Below are 16,557 nucleotides of genomic sequence, written 5' to 3'. Positions count from 1 at the left end.
TGTGCTTCCGCTAGCGACGTCACTTGCAGTCTTTATTTTTTATTTTATTGTTTTTTTTTGTTTGTTTTTTTACGTTTTGTTTGAATTTCCCAACATTTTATAACAGTAGCCAGGTGGCGAAGACAAGAAAAAAAAAACTAAATTACAATGTCACTTGCAATCGCTACTTTCACTCCCTGCTACCTGCGACACTTGCAATCGATACAAATCCTGCTTGTTGCCAATGGAGACAAGAAGCTGTGGTGGTGAATAGACTGCAAGTGATGTCACTAACGGAAGTGCAAGTGTCTGAGAGTGCAATTCTGAGAGTGCAAGTGCAAGTCTGCAGCCAGACCCTCTTGGAACATTCTGCTAAACATCTATAAAGGTTAAAGGCAAAGCTTGAATGGGTCAAATGGTCATTTCTGGTTGCACTTTCCCTTTAAAATCCTCAATATTTTTTACAATCGCTTCAGAAATCAATTAAAATCACTGCTGCGAAGGATTACATCAACTGTTTCTCATTGCTGCTCAATGCCAAACCCAAACGGAGAAAAAATAATACATTTATTTGGTCCAGCTATGGTCCAATAGACATCGCCGTCAGGTTTGTCTCATTGTTAAATGAGAAAGCATATGATAATTTCACAGACTGCTTCTTTGAAATGGGAACGGGCCTTCTGTGCTTAGAAGAAGTCCGTTAGGAAGATGTTTCACCGCATGCTTACCTGTGTCTGTCCAGCCATCTCAGAGGATATGCACTGTTTAATGATCAGTGAGATACCTGAGCCGTGCGTGGATTATCATGACTACTAACAAGCGTCAGGATCCGTGTGCGAGCCGAGCGATCACGCCGACCCTGTTTGATATGAAAATGTATTTGCATTTGTTTACAGCAGCTGCTGTATGCTCAACAACTTCAGTAATTAATATTGACCTAGCCCAGCTCCGTGCAGTGTGCTTGCTTGTTTTTCCTCAGCAAACATCCCTGCAACCAGGATTCACTTTGACACAAACGCACAGCATTTAGAGCTCATCAGATTTAGAAAAACTTCTGCATATGGATGAATTTCAGTAAATATTTATTGCAAAACCTGAAGAGTGTTTAAAGGTTCTGATCGTAAAAAAAACATTCACAATGTTATTGAATAGGAGACAAGTCTTTTGTATCTCAACAGGAGCTCAGAACGTCCTTCTAAGTGAGAGGTTTAGGTTTCTGTCACTGAAGAGAGAAAAATCTGTTTAGTATTCAAAAGGGAGAGGACAAGACTCTAACAAGCCCGTTTAAAATGCACACACTTCTCTCCAAATTCCCAATGAAAAATTACAAAGTAATGCAGACGTGCCCCGAAATGAATGAGAAAGTTAGAGAAAAAGAGGAGTGGAAGAAGACGTGTGTCCGAGCATCTGTGAAGGTTCAGAAAGAGAAGATGAAGTGCACGGATGCAGTCTGAGGTCAGAGAAACTTCATCTCAATCTCCGTGAGCTTCCTTCACTTCAGCCGCTCGTCCAAGTTTGCGCTCCTGTATTCTGTGTGATAATAGATGATCATGTTATCCAGCATTATTAGTGCAGCTCCTGTTTTAATGAAAGAAGTTCACATAGTTAGTGTTACAAATGTTTTATTGTATTTATTAAGTGTTAATAAAAAAGTAAATATAAATAAATGTAAAATGTAAATAGTTTAATGATAAATATATATATATATATATATATATATATATATATATATATATAGTATATTTACATAATATTATTTAAATACTTTAAATATTTTACATCTGAATTTAATACATTTAAATATGATATCTCTCTCTCTCTCTCTCTCTCTCTACATATGTATATATATATATATATATATATATATATATATATATATAGAGAGAGAGAGAGAGAGAGAGAGAGAGAGAGAGAGAGAGAGAGAGAGAGAGAGAGAGAGAGATTTTCCATACATTTTCCATGTATATGGAGATCATAATTAATTTTAACAATAAGCTTTATTGATCAATGACACACTGATGAACTAGAAAGCTCAAATCTTGTCGACCTGTGGTCTGAATAAACAGCTGATGACAGACTCGCTCATGATTCTCATGGTTTCTCCAGCTCTGACTGTCATTTCAGCCCAATATCCGTCCATGTGCACAGCTCCAGTACCGCGGTAAGATGTGTGTGAATCCTGAGAGGCTCCGAGCTCTGCACAAACCCAGCGTTATGTAAGGATGTTTCTCAGTTAATCTGCAGCTGTTGACCTTGAGCTCGTGTAAGAAAGAGCTGCAAACACCGAGAGAAAACCAGAACACTTACAGATGATGACACCAGCGGCAGCAGCTAAAGGGTTAACTGCTTCAGAATCTGGAGGATTCCTCGCTTTCCTTCAAACAGCTGATATCTCTGTCAGTGCAATGGCCTCACTTTAAAAGTCCTTCCACATGTCAGCAGCTCGGACAGCGGAAAGGTGTGTGTGTGTGTGTGTTTCATAACAGAAAGGGGAATCATCACCGTCCGTCTCTCTTTGCTGCGTAGCATTCTGGGTAAAACCTGAGAGAAATACAGAAGGCGTCCGAGAGGCAGAGAGAGAGACTTCTGGAGTGAGTGAGTTGGGAGGGAGAAATGCTTAGAAATGTAGCCATGGTGATTTTGCAGTGAATAATGTAGCCATGGCGATGTTGCTGTGGTGACTGTCTAGCATTGATGAACTGCTGATGATGTCACAACAGAAATGGTAATGGGATGTTGCAGCAAAAATCTTCGTCTCATTCCGCGATGTAACAGATAATAACAAAGAAACGGCAAGTAACACTGAAGTAAACAGAAAATGCTGACAAATTATTTGTTGTATTTTTTACAAAATACATAAGTACATACTATTTTATTAAGATTTTCAGTGATTTCCAATGGATTTTCACTCAGAAATTGGTAGTAAATTTCACAAAGAATTACAAAGAAACAGCAAGTACCATTGAATTTAACATAACATTTTGAAGTAGAAAAATTGAAATAGTGTTTCCCTGTAAAACATACTCCAGTTATCTTTGTATTACTTGCAACTTATAAAGGAACCGATCCAGGATCTCATCCGGCTTTATGGTGGAACTGTATGTACTTTGCATTAAGCACTGCATCTTTTGTTTGTGTGTGTTTGCAAAAATGGTTTCGTGAATCGAGTGCTAAAACGATGCAGACAGTGTAAATAAACAGCGAGCACAATTCCCCCTCAGCATCAGTCTTTTCATAATCTCCTTCATTCGGGTTTCTTTGCCATCTTTCTCCTTTTTTCCATCTCTTCTTTTCAATCTATATTTTACCTCCTCACACACTAAACATACGCCTCATATTTATGATCTGCTTAATAACCCTTCAATGTCTGACTCTAGTGTTAGTGGAAGGGTTACATTACTGTGTTTCTCTCGCTGTTGTCATCTGGTCCTCCACACAAATGTTTCCTTCTAAATTGCTGCGTGACAGAGCCAGGCCGAGCTCACAGTAGCCTAAAGATTCAAGTAAGCAGACAGAAAGAAAATGAGAGAGCGAAACAGAGAGGCGGACAAAGCAAGATAGAATGATACCGGCAAGAATGAAACCCTTTATTAGTCCTTGTCTCCTTCTCTTCCTCACCGGTCTAATTTGAATGTAATTAGCACATGCATTGGTAGGAGAAACAGCAATATAAATGAGAGTTGTTCAGTCCTGTCACAGACACAAACAGCACTTTTCACAGTGAACACCAGATCACGCTACTAAACATCCCAAACACACAGAGACACACAGCCTAGTTGTGAATACCAAAAAACCTTATGCCAACACTGGATCCGTGTGTTCAGTCTGACAGTTTTAGTGAACAAAACTATTGGGCAGAACTACTGTTTTCAACATTGATAATAATCAGAAATGTTTCTTGAGCTGTAAATCTGTGTATAAGAATGATATCTGAAGGATCACGTGACACTGAAGACTGGAGGAATTGTGCTTAAATTGAGCTGCGCATCACAGAAATGACAGTTTAATAGATATATAAAAAAAAAAAAATCACAGGAGAATTATAACGAGTGGTTCCCTGCATTATTACTGTGAAGTGTATTAATACAGTACTAAGTCGCTGCAATGGAGCAACTCTAATGGTATTAAATTACAGATGATGAACCATAGAGCAAAAACATGAACAAAGTAACAAAAACTTGTAAAATAGATTGTAATGGGCATAATTAAGTGTGAAAATAACCGAAGGATATACAGTTAAACCAAAAATTATTCAGAGGCCAGATATCATTTTTTCTATTTTTTCACTAGTGGGTGCAGGACACTATAGTTCATGTATGTAAGTGATGATAGCGAAATAAAGTAAACTGTGACAAATTATACCCAAAAATTCTTCAAACAGTGGACTACCAGTAAAACTTATACAAATTTGGGACCAAAAATTATTCAGACCAAGTCTGGGGAAAAATGTTACTTTAGGTTTGCATGAACTTGGGATGACTGGTGTCTGAATAATTTTTGGTTTGTCTATATTTTTCAATAAGTCAACCAGCTAACATTATACATACTTTTTGTTTTTTTTACTCAATATTTAAAATAATTAAAATGCAATAAAAAATATCGGTATCGGTACTCTGTATCGTCAAGTAAAAAAAATAAAAGTATCGGTATCGGGCGAGTACTGTAAAAAGTGGTATCGGTGCATCCCTAGTACTTACACTAGTACTCTAGAACTCACACGAGTGCTCCATTACTCACATGAGCTCTCTAGTACTCACACTAGTACTCCATTACTCACATGAGCTCTCTAGTACTTACACTAGTACTCTAGAACTCACACTAGTACTCCATTACTCACATGGGCTCTCTAGTACTCACACTAGTACTCTAGAACTCACACTAGTACTCCGTTACTCACATGAGCTCTCTAGTACTCACACTAGTACTCTAGAACTCACACTAGTACTCTAGTACTCACATGAGCTCTCTAGTACTCACACTAGTACTCTAGAACTCACACTAGTACTCCATTACTCACATGAGCTCTCTAGTACTTACACTAGTACTCTAGAACTCACACGAGTGCTCCATTACTCACATGAGCTCTCTAGTACTCACACTAGTACTCCATTACTCACATGAGCTCTCTAGTACTTACACTAGTACTCTAGAACTCACAATAGTACTCCATTACTCACATGAGCTCTCTAGTACTCACACTAGTACTCTAGAACTCACACTAGTACTCCGTTACTCACATGAGCTCTCTAGTACTCACACTAGTACTCTAGAACTCACACTAGTACTCTAGTACTCACATGAGCTCTCTAGTACTCACACTAGTACTCTAGTACTAACACTAGTACTCCATTATTCACATGAGCTCTCTAGTACTCACACTAGTACTCTAGAACTCACACTAGTTCTCCATTACTCACATGAGCTCTTTAGTACTCACACTAGTACTCTAGTACTCACACGAGTACTCCATTACTCACATGAGCTCTCTAGTACTCACACTAGTACTCCATTACTCACATGAGCTCTCTAGTACTTACACTAGTACTCTAGAACTCACAATAGTACTCCATTACTCACATGAGCTCTCTAGTACTCACACTAGTACTCTAGAACTCACACTAGTACTCCGTTACTCACATGAGCTCTCTAGTACTCACACTAGTACTCTAGAACTCACACTAGTACTCTAGTACTCACATGAGCTCTCTAGTACTCACACTAGTACTCTAGTACTAACACTAGTACTCCATTATTCACATGAGCTCTCTAGTACTCACACTAGTACACCAGAACTCTAGTACTCTTCATCTGTGAGTTGTCTTTTCTCACCAGACTTTAATTCTTGACTTTGTGACTAGAGCGTGTAATAACATAACAAATGGGAGTGCCAAAACATGTCATACCTCTCATTAGATTAGCCGTTTGGCTGCTAATGGGACACGTGTCATTGGTAAAGGTGAGCGGCAAGTTCTAGTTCTATAATCAGTCTATAATTGTAACTGATCATCTGTTCATTAAGCAGTGTTTCTCGTTCAAGGACAGAACGGTGGTCGTCATTTCCCTCATTATGCTTCTACTTTCAAAAAACATGCTTATACTTGGGCTATGATTTATATTTCCTGTCAGATAAATATTAAAAATGTTATTTTCATGTATCACCTGCTTTTTTGTGAACATCGGTTAAGTCTGTGTGTACATCTATCTAAGTGATGCTTTCTGTTGAATCCAGTTTTGAGTTTGCTTTCCTGCACCTTGCCATCTTCCTCAGCCCAGCAATATAAAATCATATTAGTTTCAGCATTTTTAGGGAACACTAAACTAAGGACAGCATCCTAAAATGCCTAAACTATACCCTCTGACAGCTTCCTGTTCAGTTCTTTACATCCTGTTCCTCCTGCAGCCTCTGTAAACTGCTTTTGTTCTGTCCTGTGAAGAACTCTACATCATTGTCTGCTTGTGTGACACAGTGTTGTGTTTGTGCTTAGTGTAGTTTCAATTAGATGCCTGGAAATGAAGTTGCTCTGAGATTAGCCAGTTCTTTCATTTTAGAGGCCAGAAGCTGGTAGGAAAGCTAGAAATAACACTTATACAGACACCATGGTTTCAACCTCAAAATTATATAATGTTATATTATAACCTATATTATTATATTATTACAAATCATAAAATGTAATATTAGAAATTATATTTAAGAATATATTTTATCAGCTTTTCCATCACAGAAAAAAATAAATAAAAAAAGTGTGGGTGTATGTATATGTGTATATACAGGTGCATCTCAATAAATTAGAATATTGTGGAAAAGTTCATTTATTTCAGTAATTCAACTCAAATTGTGAATCTCGTGTATTAAATCAATTCAGTGCACACAGACTGAAGTAGTTTAAGTATGTGGTTCTTTTAATTGTGATGATTTTGGCTCACATTTAACAAAAACCAAACAATTAACAATCTCAACAAATTAGAATACTTCAGAATACCAATATATATATATATATATATATATATATATATATATATATATATATATATATATATATATATATATATATATATATATATATATATATATATATATTATACTATTATATTTATATTATATTATACCAAACTGCTATTATATATTATATAATAATAATAATAATAAATAAATCATAAATATAATAATAATACAAATAATAATAATAATAATATATATTCTCCTTTTTACTGTGTTTTGGTCAAATAATTGCATAATTGGTGAATAAAAGAGTGTAAAGAGTGAAATTGATGAACACAAGACTTCATATGTGTATGTAGAAATATATATGTATGTATATATATATATATATGTGTGTGTGTGTGTGTGTGTGTGTGTGTGTGTGTATACTGGTATGTATATGTATATATATGTATTATCTATTATGCAATTGTATGTGTGTGTGTGTGTGTGTGTGAGATATATATGTAAAGACATCTAACACTAGCTTGCTCTATTCTGTTTTTATTCTATCAGTTTTCTTTTTATTTATTATATTACTTAAAATCCCATGCTAAATTGAAATAAAAAAAATATATATTAAAATAGAGAAAATGTAATAATATTTCACAATATTACTGTAAGTATTAAATTGGGTGAAACATTAAAATGTGCATTTTCCCCATTCATTCATTCATTCATTCATTCATTCATTCATTTATACAAAATATGAAATAAATAAAAGTTATAATATTATTTTATACTTTATTATTTATTTTGTATGTATTTAATATATTTTATATATATATATATATATATATATATATATATATATATATATATATATATATATATATATATATATATATATATATATATATATATTAGAGAATACTGACTCCAAATGTGGTGTTTATTATGTGGAACGGTGTAACTGTAGACTCCTGAGCAAATTCCCAATCTTCTCTCTGAAGTGTGTGAGAGTTGGAGAAGGGCTTCAGTGAACTGAGAGCTGAGGTCACTGTGGCTCGACGCAGCATGCACGATAATCCCGCTCTACTTTCAGCTGTTGTGTGGCTGCCTATCATGAGGATGAATACAGAAAGAAGGGACACTTTGAAGTTGACCCAAATGTGTTTGAAATCTGGAGCTCTTAGGCTGTGCTTTAATCCTTTAATGGTGTGTTCTGTTCTTTAATCTGACTCCAGGCTGCTGTATTTAACACTGGTCAGACACACACTCAACATTAAGCTGTCTGACGGCCCACGCATTAGTGCGGGTGATTTCTGACCTCTCCGGTCATGGGAAACGCCTCTAGTCCATCTAACCCATCTTGACTGTTTCACTATATTGCACCACTAATGGTCTTTAGCGCATTAACCGTGTGTTTAATCTCCAGCACCCTCCACACTCTCCATATGTGCCTTCTGCTAATTGTATAAACAAATCCTGACTCTGACTCATTGATCAATGTTGTTTGAGTGAATTCACAGCTGACGTTCGATTCTGACATTCACACATCACAGTTATGACACCTTATGCCAGTCAGAGAAGAGTCACGGCATTTAACAGCATTACTGACTGTCATTTCCCCTCTGTAAAGAAATACATGCATGCAGTACATTATAACACATATATAATAAATGTGTAGACTCTTGGTGCAATATAATTTTTTAAAAATTTATTTTATTTTTCTCTTTGGAGTGATACAAGCTCTTGGTGCATAAAGAAGACCTGTAAAGTTGCAAAGACTGAAGTCTCAAACCCAAAGAGATATTCTTAATCAAAGTTAAGACTTGTCCACGCCCCCTGAACCAGCTCGTTTAAACACGCCCCCACGTCTCTACATCACTGTGTGGGAAGATTTGCATAACACCGCACAAATGTTCATGCACAGAAGGAAGGTGTAACATTTATTATCGCTGTTGCCATGTTGTGGAGTCGCTGTGGGTTTCGTTGTGAAAAAGAGGTCATGAGTTGAATTTCAACACTGTTCCAGAACAGTCCAACCCAAATATTCAGATGTGTGCAGCACATTTTCTGGAAGACTCTTTCCTGATCTCGAGAGAGTAGCCTACAGTGTGTCTGTGGCACAAAAGCTGTTTCTATAAAGTTTGGCAGTTCAAACTTTGCAAGAACAGTCTGGTCTTCTGACTCTCAGTCTGTAAGTATGTTTTCATATTTAAAGGATTTGCCACTGATAATTCAGATGTGAGTTTTGAGCAGTGTAGAGTAGAGCTTGTTGTTTGTTGTTTCTCTGATCACAAATGCAGACATGGTTTTATGTTTATGCAGCGCGATACGCAACGCAATGCTTGAAAATACAGTATAAGTCATTTATAATCAGTAATTATGTCCCCACTGGATGAAACGCATACCTCGTTTGTAATGGGTTTTATTGGTTTGGTCTCGTCTAGTGATGTCTGGATCGCGAATGAATCTTTCTATTTAGCCGGATCTGAACCGGTCGAACCAGTTCACTAAATCGAACTGAATCGTTTGAAATGGTTCGCGTCTCCAGTATGCACTAATCCACAAATTACTTAAATTATTCGGATTATAGATGTGCTTTACACTCCCTCTGATGTGAAATAAACCAATATCCTGAGTTATTCAGTTATTCCCAACAGTACAATGACTCCAAAGTAGGTTTGCAGTGTCTAATACAAAATTGTTGCATTTATTTCTAAAGTTTGAAGTGCTAATCCATACTTTTTACCTGTAAATCGGTGAACCCTTCCTGTCTGTGTTTTATAAACATGTTTCAAGCCCCTCTCATCTGATGGACTGCACATCGTCTCGGTGTTGTGGTTGGTATCCTATAATGATTTGATGATCCGTCTCTGTTTCCCCGTGAGCCGCTCTCATCTGGCTCATGTGAGCAGGAAATGTGTTGCATCACTCTTTTACAACGAGGCAGGCGCTGCAATCCCAGATCTGTTGCTATCGAGGGTGTTGTGTAAAGCCATTAAAGATTTGCATCTGCTCCCTTCATGCACTCATCTCATAGACTGTCTGCTGCTGTAGTAAACACACACACACATCAAGAACAGATCGCACACACACACACACACATATGGAGCACCACGTGTAGCAAAATAAAATAAAAATCACACCAATAAATGATTCAGAAAAAAATACAAAATGAAATAATGATAATTAAAAAAAAAAAGAAAACATTTCACAGTGTCCAAAAACAAAATATATATTAGATTTCTTTTTAAAGTTTGATGGTATATAGTTTTATTTAATAATAATAATAATAATAATAATACACAATTGTCTGTACTGTTCATGTAAATAGTGCATTTTCATGATGCACTGTAAATTCTGTAAATAATAATAATGCATAGCTCATTAATGCATAGACTGAGCTCTAGAGATGAAGTGAACACAGCAGTCCTTATTAACGGTGACTTAGTGTTCAGTCTAACTCACTTATCCCTGTTTTTAAGCCAGAGTCCATAAATACTGCAGCAGGGTCACCAGCGGGCCAGAAAGTTAGAGCATCTCCGAGTTCAAAACTAATTTGTGACTGTGAAACACGTCCGCAGACGAGCCGAAGCGCCATGAGTGTCAGAATCTGTTGGCTTGAGCTGTGCTGCTTGCAGAAGAGAGGATTGTTAATAAGTAAATGAGTATAGAAAGAAATAAAGCGCTGTTTGTCTTGTTCTGAGCTAGTTACAGATAGAGGTCTGGAGGGGAAGGTGCTGATGGCCATTAGGTTTAATTGATGGTTTGGAGAAAGAGAAACAGAGAGAGAAGAGAATGAATGGAAATCAAGGCCTTCGTCTTCACTGCTGTACAGAACTCATCTGCATTTCAGCTCTGCTCACAAATCACCAAACACAAGTGGAGGAGTCCTTCAGAAAATCAAGTGTTTTTCTTAAGATGATTTGTGTTAAAGCTCAAACTCTCTCTGCTTTCTCTCCCACGCGCTCCTCTTTTACATATTTGAAGCTTCAGGGTTTTTGGGCTGAAACTGATCTCTTATTTCTGTGTGAAGCGTCCGTGGCTCAGCCGGACACCGATGCGATCCGAGCGTTTGTCCCGGAGCTCGTATCATGTGCGGCTTTAATTACACCGCCTTCAAAACACTGGTTCAAACACTTACTTTCACTGTTGTGGTAATACCAACTGATGAATTTAACTGATAAAAGGATGTAAAAATGATATGGTAAAACCTGCTAGATTCCATATTATATATGTTGAAAAGCTGCAAAAATACTAATTGGATGAAATAGTAAAAAACTGTTAAAGCTACAGTTTCTGGAAAGTTAAAAAAAATTATATATATATATATATATATATATATATATATATATATATATATATATATATATATATATATATATATATATATATATATATATATATATACAGGCTCCATGGAAAAAGAAAATCACTGTAAATTATATGATGACTCTTTTGTTTTTCCTTTCCAGAAAACTTTATTGTACAGTATTTCATTGTTACATTTTTATAAATTGCCCCGTTCAATTTATTAAGTTATTTCATTTGACAGTTTTTGGGAACTTGCAGTTAACCAATGAAAAGTCTTGTACTGTAACATTTTTACAGTCTTTTACCATTAAACATTTTTCTTACATAGTTCATTTTCTACAGTATAATATATATATATATATATATATATATATATATATATATATATATATATATATATATATATATATATATATTTATTTATTTATTTATTTTTTTTTTTTTTTATATTTGCTTCTGTAAAATTATTTAGTGTAAGTGTATTATTATTATTATTATTATTATATTTATATGAACATAAAAATAAATATAAAATAATTGTATTAAAAGTAATATTATTATTAATAATTAATAAAATAAATAATTAAATCCATTGAAATTAAATTCAGATTTGAATCAAGCGGTCTAGTTTAAGTCTCTGAAGTCTCAAAGCACTTATTTTCCCGAGCAGGACGAGTGTGTTTTATTGATTGAATGATGTGATGGATGATCAATAATCATTCTTCCTCAGAGAGCGTGTGTTTGTAGAGCTGTGTCTGCTCTCTTCTCTCCTCGGATTGAGCGACTCTTTTCTACAGAGCAGATGCTGGATCAAATGAAAAAAATAAAAATGGCATAACATTATTATATATTTATTATAATTTTCTCACACTGTGAAATTAGTTTAGTGTCAATTAAGCAGTTAATTTTCCTCAGCACTTCTCATTACCGTAATGCAAAAAACAGTAATGGTATTTGAACTGTAAATAATAAATACATAATAGTACTGATTGCTGTACTGCCTATAATTTTTGCAGATTTTAATTAAAAACAGTTGTGTTTGTGCAGGATGATTTTCTGCTGTACAGTAACAAGAAACTAACGAGAAGCATCAAGAAAAATCATCATTTAGAATAATCACAATTACAGTTGGATGCATTACAGTAATGAGAAATAGAGCCGAGTGTGTTTAATGTGCCATCAGAGTAAGTCCCTAAACATTTGCTATATGTGAAAATAAAATATAATGTATAGCAAATAATAAAAATAATAACTGTATATAACTTTCTCAGCTGATTATTGGTCCCGAGGTTTGTCTGAAATGAGCGAGAGAAATGGACGGGATCTGAATGTGAGATGTGCTGTCAGTCGTTCTCTGATGTGTTTCTCTCGAGGGACGGGTGACGGTCTTCCGCAGGTCTGTCCTACATCCACTCACTCGCTCTAATGAGCGCCGCATGTGCTCGCTTTGAAGCGTTCGCACGCTCTTAATTAGCTGTCCTGCTCCGCTTCACACGTATATCTCCCCTGCTTTACTTGCCCTTCATCCTTCAGTTTCTTTTTTACCTTGAAATGAGAAATATCAGTCTAGGAAGAGGCCAGACTACACCGTTTTACAATCAGCTAGTTTTGGGGTCGTCTGATTGACTAGTCAGTCGTAAGAAAGTCTTGTTTAATAACTATTGAGTAACCAGTCCTGAACACAACAGCCAAAAACACCCATCTATTAAAAATAGCACTGTCTGAATGCAGTGCACAGCTTTTCCACAGACAAATATTCAACAATTAACACATTTTATATATTTATTGCTTATATTTCAGCAAATTAATTTAATATTTATTATTTATTTTATATTATTTTGTTTTATAATATTTAATTTAGTTTTTTTTACATTATAAAAGATAGCCTTTTAACAGACATTATATATATATTTTTTTTATTCACAGACTGAATATATTTTATACTCTTTATATTTTGATTAATATTTGTTTAAATAATAAATCTTTTCACACACAAATGAACAGATTATATAAACATTATTGCAAACAAGAAACAGTCATAAAAGTGTCTCTTAAGTGGCTTTTTAGTTAATTAATATTATTTTATCAAATGCAGTTTTGAGTTTTGAATTCCTCTTCAAGTGCATATTCGATTCAGTTAAGCACATTTATTTTTCACAAGCCAATCACAGGATTTAGGGGCGGGGCTGTCTGTTTAGTCAGTATTTTTCACATTCAATGTAGTGCTGTTAGTCAAACACAGTCTGGCATCATCCTACAGCTCTCACTTTTCAATATTCAGTCAATTCCCAAATGAAAAACAAAATTAAAATGAGTTGTGAATGTCAAAGTGGTTCGTCAAAATGGTTTGTCCTCTGGGACTGTCTCTGCAATAAGTGAACTTTGGATAAAATACGTCACTCTGGATAAAATAGAATGCCAATCTTTTTGCTAGAAGGTGCTAAACTGGTTTACCTCATCACTAGTTTCATCATCCTGTATCTTTACCACAAAAAGTTGCATCTCTAACCTTCTTAGAAGTCCCTGTAAAACAGACGTTTCTTCACTGAAAGGGCAGGATATCTGTGGAAAACTCAAGGAGCATTTAGCGGGAAGGACACTGCCATCCAAACACAGAAACAAACTCATCGTCCTTCTCACGCGATCGATAACACAGCTCTTAATACATCCAGACAAACATCTGACATATTCAGCAGAGCAGCGCTGCATTAGTTAAGTGATTAAACCAACCAGGGTCTTAATGAAAAGTCTGTAACAGTTTGGTTAAAACTTCTCAATGGTAGTGTAAAACAACACCCTTTTTACCCTGTCAAAACTCTTTTCAGAGCACGAAGGTTTGTAGCATGTTCCTTTAAATGTTAATGAGCTCTGCTGACTCCGCCCCTCTCTTCCAAGCTTCTCTCTGAGGGACGGTTTACTTTAGCCGAGGATTAAACCAACAGGCCAATAAAAGACCCTAGTGTTAGTGAAAGATGCCACATGAAAACGAGAAAACCCATCATCCATAGCACTGACAGACACTGAGATTCAACCAAAGCTAGGGTTTTGTGGTTGAGTCTAGTGTTGCACACGAAGATCAACTAGTCGTCCAGCTAACTGATAAGTGAGATTAACAACAACAACAAAAGTATGTTCAAGTGCACTACACAGTGGTTTGCAGCACCTAGATGGAGTTCTTCAGCTTCAGTCTTATCTGTCTGTACACAGCGGTGATGCTTAAGGAATCAGAAGAGCTGTCGAGGTTTAAAGCATGAGTGTCTCTCCTGAAAGCTAATAAGACAGCCCTTCATTTTCTCCGCTATAAAGTAATTCGATCAAACTCACAGAAAGATGAAGTGTGTCTCTAGACAAATGTGCTGATCTGACAAGAAACCTCAGAGCTGCATCTGTCCACATCTTCATCTTTTCTCCTCCTCTCGCACACACAGGTGTTCGCGATACATTTTATTGAGAAAACAACAGCATGGAAGCAGAAAAAGTGAACACCTTCCTCTCATTGTGATGAATGCTTAACGTCAGACACGAGCCCAAAGTCATTTATTCAATCCGAATCCCTCTAAAGGGAAGAAATCAAATCGGAGGCCGTCTCGTGTCTTCCTGTTTAGCTAATCCCTGTCCTCTGACATTTCTGGCTCGCCGTCTTGTGATTGCATTTATTGTTATTATTGCTAATCAGAATTCATGGAGATCCCTTAGCGGGCTTGTTGGAGGGGAGCACAATAAATAGACGGATAAATAAAATGAATAATCTTTCAAATGTCAGGGAGCTCTGGGAGGGGCAGATGGCAGGATTTCAGATGTGTTTTGGGAGGCACTTTTGTCTTGTTGTGTTGGTGGTGAGGTTTCGTGAAGGGCGATAACACGGCTGACTCAATGGTTCTCAACCCAGATTCACCAGAAATATGTGCCTCTACTTACATTTTTGTAATGTACCTATACATACAACATACTGCATTTCAGCTGAAATAAACACTAGTGGCAGTAAAACACCAAACAGCTTTTGCTTCTTTTCATACAAATGATTATTACTGGGCAAATGATGAATACTTCACCTGTGAAACACTAAAGAAGTTTGTTTGAAGAATGTTTTAAAGAGGTCATTGGATGCCCATTTTCCATAAGTTGATATGATTCTTTAGGGTATTAATGAAAAGTCTGTAACAGTTTGGTTAAAACTTCTCAATGGTAGTGTAAAACAACACCCCTTTTACCCTGTCAAAACAGCTCTTTTCAGAGCATCCAGGTTTGTAGCATGTTCCTTTAAATGTTAATGAGCTCTGCTGACTCCGCCCCTCTCTTCCAAGCCGCTCTCTCTGAGGGACGGTTTACTTTAGCCGCATTCAATGTCGAACTTGCTAATTAGCACATTATTAGGAAAGCTGGATCACGATGATTTGTGTGAACATAGATGCATTAATGTAGATCAGGGGTGCATTCCCTGCAGAAACAAACGTAATCCACTGTGTATTCAGCGGATCAGATGTTTAGAGTAAATGATGACTGCTGTGTTCTTTATCACATCCCACAACAGAGCACCTTAATCGCTTAGGAGTCATTCTAGTCTACATCTGTTCTGGCGGTGAAACACTGGAGGACTGATGACAGTCACTCAGGGGGCGGAGCTAAGATAAGACACCAGTCCAGTCTGTGTTGAAACGCTACTGTCAATCAAACTATTGTGGGAGGGGCCTGTCTGTATGACATCACACAGGCATCTGAGATCAGCTTGATTTGAAAAAGGGGTAATGGATTTAAAGAGATTAAAAAAAATATAGCTTGTATAAATTAACATACCATCCGATGAACTCTTTAAGATTGTTATCGTCCTTATAATGACTGCCAATATTTACAGCAATGGATGAGTCCAAACAGCTGATAAAAAACATCCCAATAATCCACAGCACTCCAGTCCATCAGTGAACATCTGGAGAAGACAAAACCTGAAACACATCCAGCATTAAGATGATTTTAACTCAAACACATAGAGTCTATAATCCAGAATAACACTTCCTCCAGTGAAAAAGTGTTCTGTCTGAATCAGGAGAGAAATCTGCACAGCGTTATACTTCTCCAGATGTTAACTGATGGACTGGAGCATCCACTGATGAGACACTGATGCAATGCTACATTTCTACAAACCTGATGAAGAAACACACTCATCCTGATCTCGGATGGTCTGAGTGTGAGCACATTTCCATTATTGACTGAACTATTTCTTTAATGGCGAACACTATTGGTTCTTGTGTGTCACATGGCAATTAGAAAAGTGCAACCAGAAACCCAGATTATCATTGTCTGGATGTTCTGTCTGAGATCTCCTTTGGTGTTTCCTTGGA

At 36.3% G+C, this 16,557-nt stretch overlaps 1 protein-coding gene across 2 annotated transcripts in view; it reads left to right on the top strand.

Annotated features, from left to right (window-relative positions):
• Positions 1-16,557, top strand: part of cd276 (CD276 molecule) — a 74,246-nt gene that overhangs the window by 22,140 nt on the left and 35,549 nt on the right. The gene's annotated exons all lie outside the window — the stretch shown is intronic.

This window comes from Carassius auratus, chromosome 43, assembly GCF_003368295.1.
Source record: "Carassius auratus strain Wakin chromosome 43, ASM336829v1, whole genome shotgun sequence".
Classification (NCBI taxonomy): Eukaryota; Metazoa; Chordata; class Actinopteri; order Cypriniformes; family Cyprinidae; genus Carassius; species Carassius auratus.
This window is presented reverse-complemented; position numbering and strand designations above follow the sequence as displayed.